Source organism: Panulirus ornatus, chromosome 51 (genome assembly GCF_036320965.1).
Source record: "Panulirus ornatus isolate Po-2019 chromosome 51, ASM3632096v1, whole genome shotgun sequence".
NCBI classification, from domain to species: Eukaryota; Metazoa; Arthropoda; class Malacostraca; order Decapoda; family Palinuridae; genus Panulirus; species Panulirus ornatus.
The window spans coordinates 6,494,463-6,512,002 of record NC_092274.1 but is presented as its reverse complement, the minus strand read 5'-3'; the positions used below and the strand labels follow the sequence as shown (position 1 = coordinate 6,512,002).

The window sequence follows — 17,540 nt, the reverse complement described above, 5'->3', positions numbered from 1 at the left end:
GAAATCATCGTAAGGAAAGCCAATTACTTTGAACTACATCGTAAGGAAAACCAATTGCTTTGGTCTACATCGTAAGGAAAACCAATTGCTTTGGTCTACATCGTAAGGAAAACCAATTGCTTTGGTCTACATCGTAAGGAAAACCAATTGCTTTGAAATCATCGTAAGGAAAGCCAATTACTTTGAACTACATCGTAAGGAAAACCAATTGCTTTGGTCTACATCGTAAGGAAAACCAATTGCTTTGGTCTACATCGTAAGGAAAACCAATTGCTTTGGTCTACATCGTAAGGAAAACCAATTGCTTTGAAATCATCGTAAGGAAAGCCAATTACTTTGAACTACATCGTAAGGAAAACCAATTGCTTTGGTCTACATCGTAAGGAAAACCAATTGCTTTGGTCTACATCGTAAGGAAAACCAATTGCTTTGGTCTACATCGTAAGGAAAACCAATTACTTTGAACTACATCGTAAGGAAAACCAATTGCTTTGGTCTACATCGTAAGGAAAACCAATTGCTTTGGTCTACATCGTAAGGAAAACCAATTGCTTTGAAATCATCGTAAGGAAAGCCAATTACTTTGAACTACATCGTTAGGAAAACCAATTGCTTTGGTCTATATCGTAAGGAAAACCAATTGCTTTGGTCTACATCGTAAGGAAAACCAACTGCTTTGGTCTACATCGTTAGGAAAACCAATTGCTTTGGTCTACATCGTTAGGAAAACCAATTGCTTTGGTCTACATCGTAAGGAAAACCAATTGCTTTGGTCTACATCGTAAGGAAAACCAATTGCTTTGGTCTACATCGTAAGGAAAACCAATTGCTTTGGTCTACATCGTAAGGAAAACCAATTGCTTTGAAATCATCGTAAGGAAAGCCAATTACTTTGAACTACATCGTAAGGAAAACCAATGGCTTTGGTCTACATCGTTAGGAAAACCAATTGCTTTGGTCTACATCGTAAGGAAAACCAATGGCTTTGGTCTACATCGTAAGGAAAACCAATTGCTTTGGTCTACATCGTAAGGAAAACCAATTGCTTTGGTCTACATCGTTAGGAAAACCAATTGCTTTGGTCTACATCGTAAGGAAAACCAATGGCTTTGGTCTACATCGTAAGGAAAACCAATTGCTTTGGTCTACATCGTAAGGAAAACCAATTACTTTGAAATCATCGTAAGGAAAACCAATTACTTTGGTCTACATCGTAAGGAAAACCAATTGCTTTGGTCTACATCGTAAGGAAAACCAATTGCTTTGGTCTACATCGTAAGGAAAACCAATTGCTTTGGTCTACATCGTAAGGAAAACCAATTGCTTTGGTCTACATCGTAAGGAAAACCAATTGCTTTGGTCTACATCGTAAGGAAAACCAATTGCTTTGGTCTACATCGTAAGGAAAACCAATTACTTTGAAATCATCGTAAGGAAAACCAATTACTTTGGTCTACATCGTAAGGAAAACCAATTGCTTTGGTCTACATCGTTAGGAAAACCAATTGCTTTGGTCTACATCGTAAGGAAAACCAATTGCTTTGGTCTACATCGTAAGGAAAACCAATTGCTTTGGTCTACATCGTAAGGAAAACCAATTGCTTTGGTCTACATCGTAAGGAAAACCAATTACTTTGAAATCATCGTAAGGAAAACCAATTACTTTGGTCTACATCGTAAGGAAAACCAATTGCTTTGGTCTACATCGTTAGGAAAACCAATTGCTTTGGTCTACATCGTAAGGAAAACCAATTGCTTTGGTCTACATCGTAAGGAAAACCAATTGCTTTGGTCTACATCGTAAGGAAAACCAATTGCTTTGGTCTACATCGTAAGGAAAACCAATTACTTTGAAATCATCGTAAGGAAAACCAATTACTTTGGTCTACATCGTAAGGAAAACCAATTGCTTTGGTCTACATCGTAAGGAAAACCAATTGCTTTGGTCTACATCGTAAGGAAAACCAATTGCTTTGAAATCATCGTAAGGAAAGCCAATTACTTTGAACTACATCGTAAGGAAAACCAATGGCTTTGGTCTACATCGTTAGGAAAACCAATTGCTTTGGTCTACATCGTAAGGAAAACCAATGGCTTTGGTCTACATCGTAAGGAAAACCAATTGCTTTGGTCTACATCGTAAGGAAAACCAATTGCTTTGGTCTACATCGTTAGGAAAACCAATTGCTTTGGTCTACATCGTAAGGAAAACCAATGGCTTTGGTCTACATCGTAAGGAAAACCAATTGCTTTGGTCTACATCGTAAGGAAAACCAATTGCTTTGGTCTACATCGTTAGGAAAACCAATTGCTTTGGTCTACATCGTAAGGAAAACCAATGGCTTTGGTCTACATCGTAAGGAAAACCAATTGCTTTGGTCTACATCGTAAGGAAAACCAATTGCTTTGGTCTACATCGTAAGGAAAACCAATTACTTTGAAATCATCGTAAGGAAAACCAATTACTTTGGTCTACATCGTAAGGAAAACCAATTGCTTTGGTCTACATCGTAAGGAAAACCAATTACTTTGAAATCATCGTAAGGAAAACCAATTACTTTGAAACCATCGTAAGGAAAAGTAATTACTTTGAATTCATCCTAAGGAGCAATGATTACTCTGAAATCAACGTAGGTCCTCTTCCCATCCCCTTATAATGTCTTGTGGCCCCATTCCCATCCCCTTTAGATGTTTCGCGGCCCCATTCCCATCTTAAAATGTCTTGTGGCCCCATTCCCATCCCCCTGAGATGCCTTACGGCCCCATTCCCATCCCCTTTAGATGTCTTCCGGCCCCATTCCCATCCCGTTAAGATGTCTCGTGGCCCCATTCTCATCCCCTCAAGATATCTTTTGGGCCCCTTCCCATCTCCCTAAGATGTCTTGCGGCCCCATTCCCATCCCCTTAAGATGTCTCGTGGTCCCCTCACCCTCCACTTGCGGCCTGGGTTTCAGAGGCCCTCGAGGCTGGTGTGGCCCCTGGCACTCGTGTGGAGGAGAGGGAGGGTGGAGGAGAGGCGGCCCTTGGGGCTGGGAACAATGCCTCCTCAGCCGCCGCCAATGCCACCGGTACTCGCAAGTCGTCTCCTCCGCCGCCGCCGCCGCCGGCACCCGCAGGCACACGCCGGGTACCACGGCCGGTAAGATAGCCACTCGTTTTCTATGACCATTTTCTTCTTCCGTCTTGTATCTGCCGCAGCTTTTTTTCTTTTTCTTTCTTTCTTTCTTTCTTTTTCTGATTGAATTTGTATAAAGACTCTAAATCATTCTCTTCGTCCGGAAAAGTTAAGGTAACTCGATTTTAGACGGTAGATGATGGGGACGATGGGGTCCTTCAAGACGGTAGATGATGGGTCCTTCAAGACGGTAGATGATGGGGTCCTTCAAGACGGTAGATGATGGGGTCCTTCAAGACGGTAGATGATGGAGGCCTTCAAGATGGTAGATGATGGGGTCCTTCAAGACGGTAGATGATGGGGACCTTCAAGACGGTAGATGATGGGGGCCATCAAGGCGGTAGATGATGGGGTCCTTCAAGACGGTAGATGATGGGGTCCTTCAAGACGGTAGATGATGGGGTCCTTCAAGACGGTAGATGATGGGGACCTTCAAGACGGTAGATGATGGGGGCTATCAAGGCGGTAGATGATGGGGACCTTCAAGACGGTAGATGATGGGGACCTTCAAGACGGTAGATGATGTAGGCCTTCAAGACGGTAGATGATGGGGACCTTCAAGACGGTAGATGATGGGGACCTTCAAGACGGTAGATGATGGGGACCTTCAAGACGGTAGATGATGGGGGCCATCAAGACAGTAGATGATGGGGACCTTCAGAATTGCTGGTGTGCAAAACCATTACGATGGCGAGTACTGGAAGACCTTCCAGGACCTGGAACCGGGAGGCCCTTCAAGAACCCGTTGTTCCAGGAGGCCCTCCTTCAAGAAGGCGGCTGGAACGAAGCCCTCCAGCCACCCTCCCTCTGGAGACCCTTGAAGTACTTCTGCCGGGCGCCATGAAGATGGCGCTGCTGGAAAGACTAGATCAGTGGTTCCAGAAACCCTCTGGAGGCTATTGCTGCCCCAGGAGGCATGGCATTGCCTGCAGAAGGCGCTGCTGGAGGCAGATACGGACTGCCATTGCCTGTAGGAAAGGCCCTACGAACGCTGGACAAACACCTCCTACAGGATTATATCATCTTCGCTAGTCAAGTCTGGCGCTCGATACCCGAGGACGAATGTCGCACTTGATACTCGAGGACGATGTCGCACTCGATACCCGAGGACGATGTCGCACTCCATACCCGAGGACAATGTCGCACTCCATACCCGAGGACGATGTCGCACTCCATACCCGAGGACGATGTCGCACTCGATACCCGAGGACGATGTCCCACTCGATACCCGAGGACGATGTCGCACTCGATACCCGAGGACGCTGTCGTACTCGATACCCAAGGACGATGTCGCACTCGACACCCGAGGACGATGTCGCACTCGATACCCGAGGACGATGTCGCACTCGATACCCGAGGACGATGTCGCACTCGATACCCGAGGACGATGTCGCACTCGATACCGGAGGAGGACGTCGAGAGGCAGGTTGTCTCGCGTGCTTGATCCGTGGCAGCTGCAGGAGTCTCACTTTGCCCAAGGGAAGGCTTTCATGGATGTGGTGGTGGTGGAGTGGTGGAGATCCCGTGTGGTGGAGGGACGTGGTGGAGGGGAGGCGGGTCCACTGGCTCTCCCCCTGAGAGGTGGGCTTCCCCCACCAACCCCCCAACCCCAAACACTTCGTCGGAAGCTTCGATCGACGCGAGTTCGACAAGACTCGACCGTCGACACATAATACCTACCTCACACAGTGGGAGAAAATAATAGTCCCTCTTCCATTCCCTCCACCTGTCTCCACTTCAGGCGTGGTGGAGTGGATGGAGGGAAGGAAGGAAGGAAGGTACGTTCCCTCCCTCCCTCCACCGAGGTTTATACACTGGCCTGCACCTACCCACCGCCCGGCCACCCGGGAGATTTAATCAGTATTTCGCACGAACTTCTAATGAGGAACAGAACCATGCACTTAGGGAGGACCTACCTCGCCGTGGACTGCTACGGACGGACCTACCTTGCCGTGGACTGCTACGGACGGACCTACCTTGCCGTGGACTGCCACGGACGGACCTACCTTGCCGTGGACTGCCACGGACGGACCTACCTTGCCGTGGACTGGCACGGACGGACCTACCTTGACTTAGGCTGCCACGGACGGACCTTGCCGTGGACTGCTACGGACGGACCTACCTTGACTTAGGCTACCACGGACGTACCTTGCCGTGGACTGCTACGGACGGACCTACCTTGCCGTGGACTGGCACGGACGGACCTACCTTGACTTAGGCTGCCACGGACGGACCTACCTTGCCGTGGACTGCAACGGACGGACCTACCTTGACGTAGGCTGCCATGGACGTACCTTGCCGTGGACTGGCACGGACGGACCTACCTCGCCGTGAACTGGCACGGACGGACCTACCTTGATGTAGGCTGCCATGGACGGACCTTGCCGTGGGCTGGCACGGACGTACCTACCTTGCCATGGGTTGGCACGGACGTACCTACCTTGCCATGGGTTGGCACGGACGTACCTACCTTGCCGTGGGTTGGCACGGACGTACCTACCTTGCCATGGGCTGGCACGGACGTACCTACCTTGCCATGGGTTGGCACGGACGTACCTACCTTGCCATGGGTTGGCACGGACGTACCTACCTTGCCATGGGTTGGCACGGACGTACCTACCTTGCCATGGGTTGGCACGGACGTACCTACCTTGCCATGGGTTGGCACGGACGTACCTACCTTGCCATGGGTTGGCACGGACGTACCTACCTTGCCATGGGTTGGCACGGACGTACCTACCTTGCCATGAGTTGGCACGGACGTACCTACCTTGCCATGGGTTGGCACGGACGTACCTACCTTGCCATGGGTTGGCACGGACGTACCTACCTTGCCATGGGTTGGCACGGACGTACCTACCTTGCCATGGGTTGGCACGGACGTACCTACCTTGCCATGGGTTGGCACGGACGTACCTACCTTGCCATGGGTTGGCACGGACGTACCTACCTTGCCATGGGTTGGCACGGACGGACCTACCTTGCCATGGGTTGGCACGGACGTACCTACCTCGCCGTGGGCTGGCACGGACGTACCTACCTTGCCATGGGTTGGCACGGACGTACCTACCTTGCCATGGGTTGGCACGGACGGACCTACCTTGCCATGGGTTGGCACGGACGTACCTACCTTGCCATGGGTTGGCACGGACGTACCTACCTTGCCTGGCACGATTTAAAGGTCTATGTGCTACAGAGGTTTCTCAGCCGGGGGAACCTGGTATATGTTGTGTGTGGGAGAGCTGGGACGAATAACTCTATGGGATACGCCCATTCCACTTGGGACGGACAGGTGGGATATGCCCTCCACTTGGGACGCAGAGGTTCGCATCCCAGAAACTGTGCGTGTGTGTGTGTGTGTGTGTGTGTGTGTGTGTGTGTGTGTGTGTGTGTGGTTCCCAAAGCAGCCAAATCGACAGCCGAGGGTGGGAGGGGAAGGGGGCCATAGCTAAAACCAGTTGGCTAAGAGAGATGAGAGATATCAGTATTGGGATATGATCTGAGACATACTGGGATATGATTTGAGACATATTGGGAGGAACTCTGAGACATATTGGGAGGAACTCTTGAGACATATTGGGAAGGACTCTTGAGACATATTGGGAGGGACTCTTGAGACATATTGGGAAGGACTCTTGAGACATATTGGGGGGGACTCTTGAGACATATTGGGGGGGACTCTTGAGACATATTGGGAGGGACTCTTGAGACATATTGGGAGGGACTCTAGAGACATATTGGGAGGGACTCTAGAGACATATTGGGGGGACTCTTGAGACATATTGGGAGGGACTCTTGAGACATATTGGGAGGGACTCTTGAGACATACTGGAAGGGACTCTTGAGACATATTGGGAAGGACTCTTGAGACATATTGGGAGGGACTATTGAGACATATTGGGAGGGACTCTTGAGACATACTGGGAGGGACTCTGAGACATATTGGGAGGGACTCTTGAGACATATTGGGAGGAACTCTTGAGACATATTGGGAGGGACTCTTGAGACATATTGGGAGGGACTCTAGAGACATATTGGGAGGGACTCTAGAGACATATTGGGAGGGACTCTTGAGACATATTGGGAGGGACTCTAGAGACATATTGGGAGGGACTCTAGAGACATATTGGGAGGGACTCTTGAGACATATTGGGAGGGACTCTAGAGACATATTGGGAGGGACTCTTGAGACATATTGGGAGGGACTCTTGAGACATATTGGGGGGGACTCTAGAGACATATTGGGAGGGGCTCTTGAGACATATTGGGAGGGACTCGAGACATATTGGGAGGGACTCTTGAGACATATTGGGAGGGACTCGAGACATATTGGGAGGGACTCTAGAGACATATTGGGAGGGGCAGAATACCTGGTGATCTTGGGAGGTCTTCTACACCTCGCCCCACACAGAGCCCGGGCTGGGCCGGACCCCGGGAATGTTACAGGAGAAAGCGTGGACCTCATGGGTCTTCTATGACCGCTCTACTTAAATACTTGTACTTACGGCGGAGATTGGGCCACGAGGCGGGGGGTTAGCGTGAAGCCTCACTTAAGGCAAAAAGTGTGAGTTACTTGATGTTAAGTGTTATTAAGTGAGAGAGGGGGGAAGTGTATGAGCCAGCTGGCCTACTTGCGGGGGAGTGAGGAAAGGAAAAGACAACAACCTGGGCCAAGGGAGTGGCACTTGACAGCCACTGAAGTGCTGATGGGGGGGGGCGGGGGCGTCACACTTAACGCAGCCATACACGCCCTCGGCTACCCCTGGGTGGGAGGAGGGGAGGTCACTCTAACGATGGTCCACTGGTAGACCACAGGAGAGGGACGCCCAGGATGGGTCACAGAGGGGGTGAAGGGGGGGGTGTGAGGGGGTGAGGGGGGGCAAGGGTCATATCGGATCACAATAGGGGCGGCCGTGGCAGCCACAACACTCCCCACAAGGACATATTGACTGGCCAGATCAATAGCAACACAAATTCGTCTGTACTCGACTTCCATTTACATACGGACCTCGACACGACCCCTCTCCTCTCCTCTCTCTCTCTCTCTCTCTCTCTCTCTCTCTCTCTCTCCAGCGCCCAGAGGTGGGCCCCGCGGACTTAGCGTGGTTTCAGAGTCGTCCGCTGTCATTCTTCGTCCTCCAGTCCTGTCATTCGCTAACCCACCTGACGACAGACAGACAGACACACCCCTCCTCACTTCATCCAAATCCCATATATATACACACATCCCGCATCCCAGAGATTCCCAGCGCCACCTTATCCTTCCCAGAGGCGCCCAGTTTGGGAGGTGGGAGCCCAAGATGGCGGCGGGGACAGGGGTGGAAGCGAGGCCTTTGGGAATATATACATATACGAACCTGGTCCGTCCATACGCCGATACACGCTCACAACTTACGCTACGCCGGGCCGGCCGGCGGCAGCTGGGCTGAGGTCTTGCTCCTCACCTCCCGGATCCCACAGCGTCGCTGGCAATGTCCTTGATTCGTCGGGATGTGGCGATCCAAGGCGCTAATTCTTCCGCGGACTGAATGCCTCTTAAGTTCGAAGGTGGCCCACCCTACAAGACGGGCGGAACTACAGGTTCAGACACCGTTTCAGAGGTCCTTCACAGCCCGGATCAACGGGGAGTAAAAGGAATTTGAAACTCTTGGGAACGGGCTAGGATTGTCGAAGACTGTGCTCCCCTTTTGGGGTACATGAGGGAGACGTGTATCATCATCCATACCTGGAAAATCCTGCATCTATGCCTGGAAAATCCTGGAACAGCATGATCCAGACACGACAGCCATGGAAGGCTTTGTGAAGCGCGACCACTGAAATCCGAAGGTGCGACAGACAGGGAGAAAGAAAAGATCATCTGCGACATCCAAGTCCCCCAAGGCTCTTCAACCCTTCGTCTTACCACCAACAGAAAACGGCATGAGTCGCACAGAAGAGCAGCTCAACAATGCAATTGACAAGTAACTACAGAGTGGACCAGACCAGCCGAGGCTGTTGGGAGGCGGGGGGGCTATGTGGGGGGCCGCGGGCTGCAGACTGCGACTTTCAACAGCTTGGCTGACCAGCGACCCTATCCCAGAAGGCTAGGCCCAGCTCGGGGCTGTAGGGGGGGGTAAGAAGACTTCCCTGAAGACGGAGGAGGAGGAGGAGGAGGTAGAAGACGTAGGGACGGTGCCTGACGAGCGAGCGACGGGCATCAACTACGCAGAAGGTGACCAGAACCTTTGTCTGCTGCAGTGGGGAGAGTCGCAGCCACGAGCACCAAGCCGAGACCAACGCGCGAAATGAACCAAGAAAATCACCGTCTACGAAAGATGCGAACGTGGGATGACACTGGTCATATTCCACCCGATTGCAGACTCATTTTTTTTTTCCTTTTTCCCCATCACCTGCAGTGGCAGGAGGGCACGACGGGGGCAAGACCCAGGCGAGGACAGAGCGGAGGTAGTGAGTGGTGGGCGAAGAAGAGTGGGGTCGTGAAGAGCCCGCTTCTGTATTCATGCCGGGTGTAGACCCTCGCTCTGTCAACTGTGCAGACGCACTGTCTACCGTCTGACCTCTCAAGGAAGACGCCAAGTCCTGCGCGTCTGACCTCGACGCAGGCGTACGCCCCGGGGTCTGTCCCCAGCCCAGACGTATGTCCCGGGTCTGTACCCAGCGTAGACGTACGTCCCGGGTCTATCCCCAGCGCAGACGTATGTCCCGGGTCTGTCCCCAGCGCAGACGTATGTCCCGGGTCTGTCCCCAGCGCAGGCGTATGTCCCGAGGTCTGTCCCCGGCCCAGACGTATGTCCCGGGTCTGTCCCCGGCACAGACGTACGTCCCGGGTCTGTCCCCGGCGCAGACGTATGTGCCGGGTCTGTCCCCAGCGCAGGCGTATGTCCCGAGGTCTGTCCCCGGCCCAGACGTATGTCCCGGGTCTGTACCCAGCACAGACGTATGTCCCGGGTCTGTACCCAGCGCAGATGTATGTCCCGGGTCTGTACCCAGCGCACACGTACGTCCCGGGTCTATCCCCAGCGCAGACGTATGTCCCGGGTCTGTCCCCAGCACAGACGTACGTCCCGGGTCTGCCTTCGATGCAGACATACAACAGACATACAACGGGCGTCTGTTTCTTTCCCATCCCCGAACTCGCTCGTGGTCAAACATATCCCAACCGTCTGTCCCCTTGCCATTGATATATCGCCTCTGGACTCCGTTCGGCCACAACGTCGTCGTCTTTGACGCAGACATACGCATCTTGTCCTCCGTTCAGACGTGGGCCCCCTTGGGTGCTACGTCTGTGCGTATATCCCACCACCCCACCCTGGTCTGCGTCTAGACATAGTCTTCATGTCTCAGGTTCAAAAGCCCCCCCGGTGTCTTCGGCTCAGCCACAGACCTATAGAGGAACGTGAAGATGTGAGAATACAGAGATGGGAACCATCGCTTCTCCACCTGGCCTTCTGAGTCTCCAGACTCACCTGGAACTCTAAACCAGACAGTAGTGGCTTCAAGAACCGAAGGACCGTAGTAAGGGTGCTAGGACCGTAGAAAGGGTGCTAGGACCGTAGGAAGGGTGCTAGGACCGTAGGAAGCGTGCTAGGACCGTAAGAAGCGTGCTAGGATCGTAGGAAGCGTGCTAGGACCGTAGGAAGCGTGCTAGGACCGTAGGAAGCGTGCTAGGACCGTAGGAAGGGCGCTAGGACTGTAGGAAGGGTGCTAGGACCGTAGGAAGCGTGCTAGGACCGTAGGAAGCGTGCTAGGACCGTAGGAAGGGTGCTAGGACCGTAGGAAGCGTGCTAGGACCGTAGGAAGCGTGCTAGGACCGTAGGAAGCGTGCTAGGACCGTAAGAAGATATATGCCTAAAATCTAAAGGTGTGATATGTACGAGAGAGATCGTCTTAAACCATCCGGGGTTCCAAGGGGCTCTTCACAACACCTCGTCTCTCATCATACGATGGATAGAGAAGTTCCAAGAGTCACTGGACAAGTACCTACAAAGTGTACCTGGCCAGCTAGGCTGTTTATGGGGGGAGGCTTATGTGTGCCTGTGGCTTCCAGCAACAGCCTGGTCGACCGACGACCCAACCCAGCAGTCTTGGGGCCCAGCTCCGCTGACGGAAGGCTAGGGTAGGAGGGGGGTTGGGTTGAGAACCTCCCATAAGACTTCACCAGGGATTCATCAAGCACCACAATGGTTGTGAGAGTCCTGAGGTCCTGGCGAACAATGCTAGGGAATAAACAGGCCGAGGGGGTTTTATCCGGGCGTAAATTGGCCGAGTCTCGGGCCCAGTGTGGGAGAGGACAGGCCGAGAGTGGCTGCGGACAGAGAGCGCTCGCGCCCGACCCACGAATTAGCAACAGGGGAAGGGAGATGTACCAAGCGCTCACACCGGTGGGCAAACATCGCAAATTACACCCACTTCGAACACCCCCCCCAGCCAATCTCTAATGTCCTCAGATACTGGCCGATTGTCCCGAGCGGAGAGGACTTGATGCGGTGGCCCTTGTAAGACGCGCGGCAAAATTCGCACGACGAATTCTCGTCCACAAACACACGTTTGGGGCTGGAAGCTGGCGGTGTTTAGATAGTGTATTGAGATGGTATCTGAGGCTGGCGGTGATTTCACGCTTGAGTGGGACACTCGACATGTATTACAGGTTTTATTCAATGGAAAACGAGATAAGATCGACTTGAGGTGGAGTCGGGATGACTCCAGAGCTTCGCCAACGGGGTGTATGTGACGGAGGTCAGATCTCTTGTCTTCACTAATTGGCCACCGAACTGATTAAAACCTGGAGAGGCTGTTTGACCAGCTGGCTGGGCGGGTGGGAGGTCAAGACCATGATGGTTTGGGAGAGAGGGGGGAAGCAGAAGCTGTGGGAGGTCAGGTCTCTATGTAGGAGGGACGTCTCGGTCGGTCCAGGTAGGAGGTGGTCAAGAGGAGGAGGTAGTGGTGGTAGCAGCTGGTGTGGTGGTGGTAGTGGTGGTAGCAGCTGGTGTGGTAGTGGTAGTGGTGGTAGCAGCTGGTGTGGTGTGGTAGTGGTGGTAGCAGCTGGTGTGGTGGTGGTAGTGGTGGTAGCGGCTGCTGTGGTGGTGGTAGTGGTGGTGGTAGCAATTTGGCATGCCCCCCCCTCAAACCCCTCCATCCCTCCACAACAGCTGCTGAGGAATTTCGGTTCGAAATCTCTTACTTTTTTTCTTTTTTTCGACTCAAAAAAAAAAAGAGGACAGAGTAAATCTTGAACACACGTTCATTGTCACTGGTCGAAGGGGTACACACACCCCTCCTTTCCTCCCTCTCTCCCCCCCCCATCGTGTGACACACGGGCATCATCATCCCGCCCCCCCACACGTGTTGGTGACACACGGTAACACCACGTTGCTGGAGCGATGTGTGTTCGGGCGAGTGTGAGAATCGAAGGAGTTTTAAGAGACGGGTGTTGGCTTGCCTTCTCCTCCTGCCCGCCCGTCACACATCGGAGCAGATGATCATTGACGGAGAAGACATTAGCACACGGCTCCTGCCGGAGGGGGCGGGGGGGGAGAGGACGAGGGAGGAGGGTGGTGGTGGAGATGGTGGAGGAGGGGAGGTGGCTGTGGTGGAGCTGGGGGAATGGTGGCGGGGATGGATATGTCGGTGGGTGGAGACAGCAGTGGCGAGCGAGGCGGTGGCTATACAGCGGTGGTGGCAACTGTGGTAGAGGAACTGATGCCAGTGACCACACTCAGCTAAAGGGCCGTGATCCCCCACCAGACTCAGCTAAAAGGCCGTGATCCCCCACCAGACTCAGCTAAGGGCCGTGAACCCCCACCAGACTCAGCTAAAAGGGCCGTGAACCCCCACCACACTCAGCTAAAGGGCCGTGAACACCCACCACACTCAGCTAAGGGCCGTGACCTCCCCACCAGACTCAGCTAAGGGCCGTGAACCTCCACCAGGCTCAGCTAAGGGCCGTGACCTCCCCACCAGACTCAGCTAAGGGCCGTGAACCTCCACCAGGCTCAGCTAAGGGCCGTGACCCCCCACCAGACTCAGCTAAAGGGCCGTGAACCCCCACCAGACTCAGCTAAAAGGCCGTGAACCCCCACCAGACTCAGCTAAAGGGCCGTGAACCCCCACCAGACTCAGCTAAAAGGCCGTGACCCCCCACCAGACTCAGCTAAAGGGCCGTGAACCCCCACCAGACTCAGCTAAAAGGCCGTGACCCCCCACCAGACTCAGCTAAAGGGCCGTGACCCCCACCAGACTCAGCTAATGGCCGTGAACCCCCCACCAGACTCAGCTAAAAGGCCGTGAATCCCCACCAGACTCAGCTAAAAGGCCGTGAACCCCCATCAGACTCAGCTAAAGGGCCGTGAACACCCACCAGACTCAGCTAAAAGGCCGTGAACCCCCACCAGACTCAGCTAAAGGGCCGTGAACACCCACCAGACTCAGCTAAAGGGCCGTAAACCCCCACCAGACTCAGCTATAGGGCCGTGAACACCCACCAGACTCAGCTAAAAGGCCGTGAACCCCCACCAGACTCAGCTAAAGGGCCGTGAACACCCACCAGACTCAGCTAAGGGCCGTGAACCCCCACCAGACTCAGCTAAGGGCCGTGAACCCCCACCAGACTCAGCTAAAGGGCCGTGAACACCCACCAGACTCAGCTAAAAGGCCGTGAACCCCCATCAGACTCAGCTAAAAGGCCGTGAACCCCCATCAGACTCAGCTAAAGGGCCGTGAACACCCACCAGACTCAGCTAAGGGCCGTGAACCCCCACCAGACTCAGCTAAGGGCCGTGAACCCCCACCAAACTCAGCTAAAGGGCCGTGAACACACACCAGACTCAGCTAAAAGGCCGTGAACCCCCATCAGACTCAGCTAAAAGGCCGTGAACCCCCACCAGACTCAGCTAAAGGGCCGTGACCCCCCACCAGACTCAGCTAAAGGGCCGTGAACACCCACCAGACTCAGCTAAGGGCCGTGAACCCCCACCAGACTCAGCTAAGGGCCGTGAACACCCACCAGACTCAGCTAAAGGGCCGTGAACACCCACCAGACTCAATTAAGGGCCGTGATGGTGATGAGTGATTGTGCTGGTGGCCCTGAAGGTGATGGTGAGGGGTAATGGTGATGGGTGATGGTGATAGGGGCCCGGAGGGTGATGGTGAGGCTATGCCGTGGCTGTGGTGGTGAGGGGGGTGATGGTGATGGGTGATGGTGAGGCTATGCCGTGGCTGTGGTGGTGAGGGGGGTGATGGTGACGGGTGATGGTGAGGCTATGCCGTGGCTGTGGTGGTGAGGGGGGTGATGGTGATGGGTGATGGTGAGGCTATGCCGTGGCTGTGGTGGTGAGGGGGGTGATGGTGATGGGTGATGGTGAGGCTATGCCGTGGCTGTGGTGGTGAGGGGGGGTGATGGTGATGGGTGATGGTGAGGCTATGCCGTGGCTGTGGTGGTGAGGGGGTGATGGTGATGGGTGATGGTGAGGCTATGCCGTGGCTGTGGTGGTGAGGGGGGGTGATGGTGACGGGCGCGGGTGTTGGAGATGGGAGTAACGCTGTTGGAGATCGGTGGCCGAGGCTTGGGTGGCGACGGCTGAGCCACTGAGGGAGATCGTGATGGTGAAGGTGGCGTGGTGTTGGAGATGATGGCCGTCCAGAGTGTTGGAGATCCAACCTAAGATGGTGGTCTTAGCTGTGGTGGAGAGCCAGCGTCACCGCGATGAACCCCCGTCATATGTGTGTGTAGGGGGAGCATGGGGGGGACTTGTATAGGGGGGGGGGGACGTGTCTGACGCCGGCGCCAGCGCCCCCTTGAGGAGGAGGAGGAAGAGGAGGAGGAGGAGGAGGTTTCGTCGCGCCCCGCCAGTCGCCAGAACCACGTAATTGCTCCCGCCCATGGTAACTACGTCCCCCTCCACCATCACCGGCGCCACGCTGCGCCTCCACCATCACCGGCGCCACGCTGCGCCTCCACCATCACCGGCGCCACGCTGCGCCTCCACCATCACCGGCGCCACGCTGCGCCTCCACCATCACCGGCTCCACGCTGCCCCTCCACCATCACCGGCGCCACGCTGCGCCTCCACCATCACCGGCGCCACGCTGCGCCTCCACCATCACCGGCTCCACGCTGCGCCTCCACCATCACCGGCGCCACGCTGCGCCTCCACCATCACCGGCGCCACGCTGCGCCTCCACCATCACCGGCGCCACGCTGCGCCTCCACCATCACCGGCGCCACGCTGCGCCTCCACCATCACCGGCGCCACGCTGCGCCTCCACCATCACCGGCGCCACGCTGCGCCTCCACCATCACCGGCGCCACGCTGCGCCTCCACCATCACCGGCTCCACGCTGCGCCTCCACCATCACCGGCCACGCTGCCCCTCCACCATCACCGGCCACGCTGCGCCTCCACCATCACCGGCTCCACGCTACCCCTCCACCATCACCGGCGCCACGCTGCGCCTCCACCATCACCGGCCACGCTGCGCCTCCACCATCACCGGCCACGCTGCCTCTCCACCATCACCGGCGCCACGCTGCGCCTCCACCATCACCGGCGCCACGCTGCGCCTCCACCATCACCGGCCACGCTGCCTCTCCACCATCACCGGCTCCACGCTGCCCCTCCACCATCACCGGCCACGCTGCGCCTCCGCCATCACCGGCTCCACGCTGCGCCTCCACCATCACCGGCCACGCTGCCCCTCCACCATCACCGGCCACGCTGCGCCTCCACCATCACCGGCCACGCTGCCCCTCCACCATCACCGGCCACGCTGCGCCTCCACCATCACCGGCCACGCTGCGCCTCCACCATCACCGGCCACGCTGCGCCTCCACCATCACCGGCCACGCTGCCCCTCCACCATCACCGGCCACGCTGCGCCTCCACCATCACCGGCCACGCTGCCCCTCCACCATCACCGGCCACGCTGCGCCTCCACCATCACCGGCCACGCTGCGCCTCCACCATCACCGGCCACGCTGCGCCTCCACCATCACCGGCCACGCTGCCTCTCCACCATCACCGGCGCCACGCTGCGCCTCCACCATCACCGGCCACGCTGCGCCTCCACCATCACCGGCTCCACGCTGCGCCTCCACCATCACCGGCCACGCTGCCCCTCCACCATCACCGGCCACGCTGCGCTCCACCATCACCGGCCACGCTGCCCCTCCACCATCACCGGCCACGCTGCGCCTCCACCATCACCGGCCACGCTGCCTCTCCACCATCACCGGCCACGCTGCCTCTCCACCATCACCGGCCACGCTGCCCCTCCACCATCACCGGCCACGCTGCGCCTCCACCATCACCGGCCACGCTGCCCCTCCACCATCACCGGCCACGCTGCGCCTCCACCATCACCGGCCACGCTGCGCCTCCACCATCACCGGCCACGCTGCGCCTCCACCATCACCGGCCACGCTGCGCCTCCACCATCACCGGCCACGCTGCCTCTCCACCACCGCCAAGCAAACACCAACACATACATCACCACCACACCAGTAACACTGCAGCAATACGTGGGTGATCGTAATACGTGGGTGACCGCAATACGTGGGTGATCGTAATACGTGGGTGGTATCGCAATACGTGGGTGATCGTAATACGTGGGTGATCGTAATACGTGGGTGATCGTAATACGTGGGTGATCGTAATACGTGGGTGGTATCGTAATTACGTGGGGTGATCGTAATCTGGGTGACGCAATACGTGGTGAACGTAATACTTGGGGTGATCGTAATACGTGGGTGATCGTAATACGTGGGTGATCGTAATACGTGGGTGATCGTAATACGTGGGTGGTATCGCAATACGCGGGTGGTATCGCAATACGTGGGTGATCGTAATACGTGGGTGGTATCGCAATACGTGGGTGGTATCGCAATACGTGGGTGATCGTAATACGTGGGTGATCGTAATACGTGGGTGACCGCAATACATGGGTGATCGTAATACGTGGGTGGTATCGTAATACGTGGGTGATCGTAATACGTGGGTGATCGTAATACGTGGGTGGTATCGCAATACGCGGGTGGTATCGCAATACGTGGGTGATCGTAATACGTGGGTGGTATCGCAATAGGTGGGTGATCGTAATACGTGGGTGATCGTAATACGTGGGTGGTATCGCAATACGTGGGTGATCGTAATACGTAAGTGATCTTAATACGTGGGTGATCTTAATACGTGGGTGGTATCGTAATACGTGGGTGGTATCGCAATACGTGGGTGATCGTAATACGTAAGTGATCTTAATACATGGGTGGTATCGTAATACGTGGGTGGTATCGCAATACGTGGATGATCGTAATACGTGGGTGGTATCGTAATACGTGGGTGGTATCGCAATACGTGGATGATCGTAATACG

General features: G+C 55.2%; 1 protein-coding gene and 1 long non-coding RNA gene across 5 annotated transcripts in view; one reads left to right on the top strand and one right to left on the bottom strand.

Annotated features, from left to right (window-relative positions):
* Positions 1–17,540, bottom strand: part of LOC139764909 (uncharacterized) — a 170,622-nt gene that overhangs the window by 50,488 nt on the left and 102,594 nt on the right. The gene's annotated exons all lie outside the window — the stretch shown is intronic.
* The window catches only part of LOC139764908 (latrophilin Cirl-like), a 256,100-nt gene that overhangs the window by 154,455 nt on the left and 84,105 nt on the right, over positions 1–17,540 (top strand). The window lies entirely within an intron of this gene.